Genomic DNA, 6657 nt, shown 5'->3' on the forward strand with positions numbered 1-6657 from the left:
CAGTGTGAGCTGCAAGAGCAAAACGGTCTGAATTTACAAACTGACAACGCTCTGAATGTTTGAGCATCACGTTGTACAGCGCCATATTTTCTGTTCCATCCTAACGGAAACCCAGAGGGTTTTTCATTTATCTTGGAATAGAAACACCATATAATTAATAAAATTAATTGAGCAAGTACCAGTCAAAAGTTTGGACACACCTACTTATTCCAGGATTTTTCTTTATTTTTACTATTTTCAAAATTGTAGAATAATAGTGATAACACCAGTCTCCTGCGTGCCCCACATTCTGTAGTACAGGCATAGCCTGCTCTCCCTTATGTAAGGAATTTTGCACTTTCCCATGTTTACCCACTGTATGTATTGTCAACTGCACAGTAGCCTAATAAACAAATAAACACATTTCGTTAATAAAATAATGATGAAAAATACTCTTTCAAATTGCAGATGTCGATTTAGTTATGGATCTGTTACGAATTACTATGGGAATAAATATCACTGAATTACAGAAATATTGGAACAAGTTGTCTGATGAAGGCAAACAATGTAGAATCCTCCACTCCTGTGGCCTACTTGTCACGTCTGCTCCCGCTCTTCCCTCCCCCTGGCGCTTGAGGGCGCCAGGTTGCCCTGCATCACGCACTCCTGCCATCCATCACGTCCACCTGCATTCCTTCGTCATGCGCATCAGTGTTATTGGACTCACCTGGACTCACTTATCACCTGTTCATTTCCTCCCATATATTTGTCAGTTCCCCAGCTCTGTTTCCCGCTGCTGCATTTTATTGTTTTTGTCTTTAGTATTAGTTTGCTGATGCTGTTCCTGTCTCGTTCTATGTCCGTCTTTATTAAATGTTTTACTCCCCATACCTGCTTCGTTTCTCCAGCGTCATCTAACGTGACACTACTCCCAACCGTCACATTGTACAGCGCCATATTTTCCAATCCATCCTAACGGAAACCCGGAGGGTTTTGTTTATCGTTTTTCTTTGAATAGAAACACCACAATATTAATCAAAATAATTAAGACAATTTTTTTTTAATCAATCCCATATACTATGTTTTTACAAAAAATATTAAAAATTCTCTAGTAATGCAAATACGGAATACTATCAAATGCTTCTCAAAGATGCCCTCTGGTGGTCAAACTAGCAATAACTTGCAGTAACAGAAAAGATGGCTGACAATTTAATGACGTGCCACAGAATTCTGCGGCAGGACGCAGTGTGATCCAACTTTTAAAGGAGGAACCACTGTACGTGGTGAGGCTCTGACATGCGCTTGCCTGAAGTGGTGTGCTGCCTCATAAACACCAGTGGTCCCATACATGCCTGCTAGCTGGGAATTGATTACAGAAAAAGGAGTCTTGAATGCGTATGCACTTTTAGAAAAAAGGGTTCCAAAAGGGTTTTTCGGCTGTCCCCATAGGATAACCCATTTTTAGTTCCAGGTAGAACCCTCTGAGTAAAATGTTCTACATGGAACTCAAAAGGTTTCTACCTGGAACGAAAAAGGGTTCTTCAACGGGTCCTCCTTGGGGACAGCCAAAGAACCCTTTTAGGTCCTAGATAGCACCTTTTTTTCTAAGCGTGTAGGCGCTCTGATCTCCGTTCACACGCCACAACTTCTCTCGTTTTTCCCCTCCAGGGATCCTTCTTCTCTTTAGTCTCTCAAGGGGTTCACTTGTTCGTTCTCCGGGTCCTTTGTTTACTTCTTTCTCTTTGTAGAACTCTCTCTCTTGGAGGAGGAGGGCAGGAGTGGGTTTTCATTACCCAGCAAGTCAATCTCCATCAGGGCGTCCTCTCTATACATACACACACACACACACACACACACACACACACACACACACCCACTTACTTCTCCTCTTTTTTGGCGTTAAAAGGGCCAGATTGATAGGCCTTGAGGTGGAGGAATACAAAGCAGGGGAGCACACACGCACACACACACACACACACACACACAACACACACACACACACACACACACACACACACACACACACACACACACACACACACACACACACACACACACACACACACACACACACACACAACCACACACCTCAGTGGAAGCCTATGCTGAATCTTAATGCTAAGGGTTTGCAGTATAGGGAACAGATTGTCATGTACACCCACATCTCTGTGCCTGCAGCCAAGGCGATAGAAAGGTGTGTGAATGCGAAAGGGTGAGGGAAAGGGTATGTATGTTTGTGTGGAAATGTCTTAGGATCGAGTTTTTGAATGTCCAATTTCACATAGTGTTATGCTGCACTACCCGACCAAGTCATTATTAACAACACCTGAAATGGCCAAAAGAAATAGGATTTTCCACCAAGGAGGGTTTTGGTGAATTCATTCTGACTATGAGCTAACAAGGTCTGGAGTGAAGTGTTGTGGCCCCCCACACACGCACACACACTCTCTCTGTAAGTGAAGTGTGTGTTTTGTTCGTATTGAATGCCTATATACGGACAGGGCAATCTGCAGGCAGTCCGTAGTTTACCCATGAGAGAGGCTTTGCTTTAGCATTTAGATTGGGCTGACCAGGGAGGAGTGGTTTGTGTGACTTTGTGTTGTGTGTGTGTGTGTCTTGTGTGTTGTGTATGTATATGTGTGTGTGTGTGTGTATGTGTGTGTGTGTGTGTGTGTGTGTGTTGTGTGTTGTGTGTGTGGTGGTGTGTGTGTGTGGTGTGTGTGTGTGTGTGTGTGTGTGTGTGTGTGTGTGTGTGTGTGTGTGTGTGTGTGTGTGTGTGTGTGTGTGGGTGTTGATACATGTTAAATAGCTCTTGGTGGGGACTCTAGCCTTGGGCTTTGAGTTGCTGTTGAGACTTGGTTAGGAAGAGCTGGGGTCACACATAGTGACATGAATGCTTTAGAGAGAACCCCCTCAGCTTTATATCTAAACACAGCCACAACCATGTTAGCCTACTGCTCAAACTCACGACACCACCATCTACCAATACACTCCTACACACAGACAGAACATCTTAAATGCTACCCACAAGTTGTTCCCAGTAAAGCACTTCAAATCAAGGTTGCTGGTTGAGTTTACCTTCTACTTGATGTGGATGAAAGCTATTTCTGACACAGAGCGCTTATTGCACAAGGTCTCTCATCCTGCTGAGTGATTCATGCTGAGTGTCAGAGACACACAGTCCAGTCACATTGTGTTAGAATGGAGGATCTGAAAGGTGAACTGTATGTGTACTCTAGGCCTGTCCCTATGAACAACAGTGGAAAGGAAATGGAAATACTGATTCAACCCATTTTCATTCATTTTAGATTTACTTAGAAAATAACTGATCAACCCATTTTCATTCATTTTAGATTTACTTAGAATAACTGAATCAACCATTTTCATTCATTTTAGATTTAACTTAGAAATAACTGATTCAACCCATTTTCATTCATTTTAGATTTACTTAGAAATAACACTTTTTTCAAATGTCATATCTTGTATCTTCACCTCTGGTGCCATGTCTATGTACTATGTACTATGTACTATGTACTATGTACTATGTACTATGTGGATTTTGCTGCTATGGATTTGTGTTTTACTTTGTAGTCTAATGTTTTATTCAGAAGCCACCCGGTAGTAATGTTGTTTTATTTTTATTCTATTCTATTATTTGTCTACTGTATTCTATTCTATTGTGTGTTTTGGGCGAGGGCTGCTGTGTGATTGGTTAGTGTATGGGTGGGGTAACATTGGTCTCTTCCCACCTCACTCTCCCCAAGTTCAACTAGAGTTCACAATCTCTCTCTCTTTGGCTCTCTCTCTCTCTCTCTTTTCTCTCTCTCTCTCTCTCTTCTCGGTCTTCTCTTTTGCTCTTTTTGTGGTTGTCTACTCGCTTCTCTCCTTTTCTTTCTTTTTCCTTGCTCTCTCTCCTTCTCTCTCTCTTCCTCTTTATTTCTCACTCTTCTCCTTTTCCTTCTCTTCTTTCCCATTCTGCATTGTCTCTTCTGCTATATCTTCTTCTCATTCGTCTTTTTCTTCCTCTATGTCTTCCCTTTTTTTCTATCTCCTTCTCTGCTTTTCTGCTTCTGCTCTTCCTTTTTTCCATCTTCTTCTTACTTTTAATGTCCTATCTCTTCTCTGTTCTTTTCTCTTTTCTCTCTGTTCTCTGTGTCTTTGTGTTGCACACGGTCCTGTCTCAAGCTTGTCTGTGCTGTATGTCTGTACGTTTATGTTATTACGATTGTTTGTCTGTGTCTGTTCACAGTGTGTGTGGTTGATGCCCAGCGGGTATATTCTGTCTTCTGGTGCCATCAAGCCTGGTATAGAACATTTCCAGTCAACTGGTCAACTGCGACTGGAATATATCATTAACCTGGCACTACATTCTATTGGATTGTATAGAATGTCAGCTGTATGTCATGTGTGTGGTGTGGAGATGGAAATGCTATCTACTATCAGGCGTAGTGCAGGCAGACATACAATAATAGAGGTGAGGCTAAAGCATTTAACACAACTTTAATGTGTGTGTGTGGTGTGTGTGTGTGTGTGTGTGTGTGTGTGTGTGTGTGTGTGTGTGTTGTGTGTGTGTGTGTGTGTGTGTGTGTGTGTGTTGTGTTGCTTGTTGGAGTGTGTGTTTTTGGTTTGCATGGGTTTGTAAATATTAAGTTTTTAGAGGTAAGGTGCTGGTCATGGCATCCCAGAGGACCGCAGGGCCAAGGCTGTCAGAGAGAGACAGTCAGATATAGTGACACCCACACACACACACCCCATCCACGCACACACACACACACACTCTCATAGAGCAAGAGTCTGTCTGGCGCGAGAAAGGCTGTTTGTCATGATTTATGTGATGCCACCATGCAGGCAACAGCTCTAACTGTATTTGACAGTCTGTCCCCAGCCTCGCCAACCAGCAGTAATACAACAAATGAGCTGCTGGATATCAATGTCTTCATCATCACAAACAAACATGCTGTCATTGATTTGGTCTCTTTTCTCTTGAGTGAGAGGCTGCCCTCTTCCCACGCTCTCTCTCTTTTTCTCTCTCTTTCACTCTATCTCTTTCTCCCTCTCTTTCTCTCTCCCTCTCTTTCTCCCCTTATTTATTTTAATCTGTGTCTGTCACTGTCTTCTCCTACTCCTCCTCCCTCAACTCTACCTAATCCTCTTCCTTCTTCCCCTTTACTCCCCCTCTTCTCTCTCTCGCTCTCTCTCTCTCTCTCTCTCTTTCTCTTTCTCTTTCTCTCTACACTAGAAGGGCAACATCGTGATGGGTGAACACAGCTGTCAAGACCTTGTCTCTGGGTGTCTCTCTAACCACCGTCACTGCTGGTGTGTGTGATTACGCTCCTGGTATAGCTCAAACCTTGTCTTAAGCCTTCCCCAAACCATACCCCTAACCTTAATCACTCAGAAATAATACCTAAACTTAACCTTTTGAGTTGTTTCTGTTTTAACCCTGTAACCATGAGGAATTAACCCTGTAACCACGCAGAACTAGTGCGTCAATAATAGATGTTCATCCACACGCACGCACGCACGCACGCACGCACGTACGCACACACACACACACACACACACACACACAGATCTATATCAGGCTAAAGAAGAGGCTGATGAAGAGAGGCAGAGACAAACAAGTTCCACGCTGTACTCATCCATCCATTCATCCAGGCTGGGGAATCATGGGGGATGGAGAGGGGCATGGTGTGCACTGTGCAGCCAAGCAGGGTGGTTATTGTGATTCATCTTTCCTGCTGCTGGGACAAAGGGGATAAGACACACTGTCACATGAAACTGGACCTACAGGGTATGGACACCTACACTCCTACCATTTGTTAACCATTCTTTGAGAAATAACCTAGTCCAGTTAATAGTAGAGCAGAGTAGAGCAGAGCAGAGCAGAGCAGAGCAGAGCAGAGTAGAAGGTAGGCAGCTGCCTCTCTGTGCTAGTGGTGGCTGTTTAACAATCTGATGGCCTTGAGATAGAAGCTGTTTTTCAATCTCTCTGTTCCAGCTTTGATGCACCTGTACTGACCTCGCCTTCTGAATGGGAGCGGGGTGAACAGGCGGTGGCGCGGGTGGTTATTGTCCTTGATGATCTTTTTGGCCTTCCTGTGACATCAGGTGTTGTAAGTGTCCTGGAGGGCAGGCAGTTTGCCCCCGGTGATGCGTTGTGCAGACCTCACCACCCTCTGGAAAGCCTTGTGGTTGTGGGCGGTGAAATTGCATTACCAGGTGGTGATACAGCCGACAGGATGCTCTCAATTGTGCATCTGTAAAAGTTAGTGAGGGTTTTCAGTATCAAGCCACATTTTTTCAGCCTCCTGAGGTTGAGAGTCGCCACACTGTCTGTGTGCGTGGACCATTTCAGTTTGTCGGTGATATGTACACCGAGGAACTTAAAACTTTCCACCTTCTCCACTGCTGTCCCATCGATGTGGTTAGGGGGGTACTCCCTTTGCTTCCTGAAGTCCACAATCATCTCTTTTGTTTTGCTGACATTGAGTGAGAGGTTATTTTCCTGACACCACACTCCGGGGGCCCTCACCTCCTCCCTGTCTTGTCGTTGTTGGTAATCAAGCCTACCACTGTTGTGTCGTCTGCAAACTTGATGATTGAGTTGGAGGCGTGCATAGCCACGCAGTCATGGGTGAACAGGGAGTACAGGAGGGGGCAGAGAACGCACCCTTG

This window comes from Salvelinus sp. IW2-2015, unplaced genomic scaffold, assembly GCF_002910315.2.
Source record: "Salvelinus sp. IW2-2015 unplaced genomic scaffold, ASM291031v2 Un_scaffold1896, whole genome shotgun sequence".
NCBI classification, from domain to species: Eukaryota; Metazoa; Chordata; class Actinopteri; order Salmoniformes; family Salmonidae; genus Salvelinus; species Salvelinus sp. IW2-2015.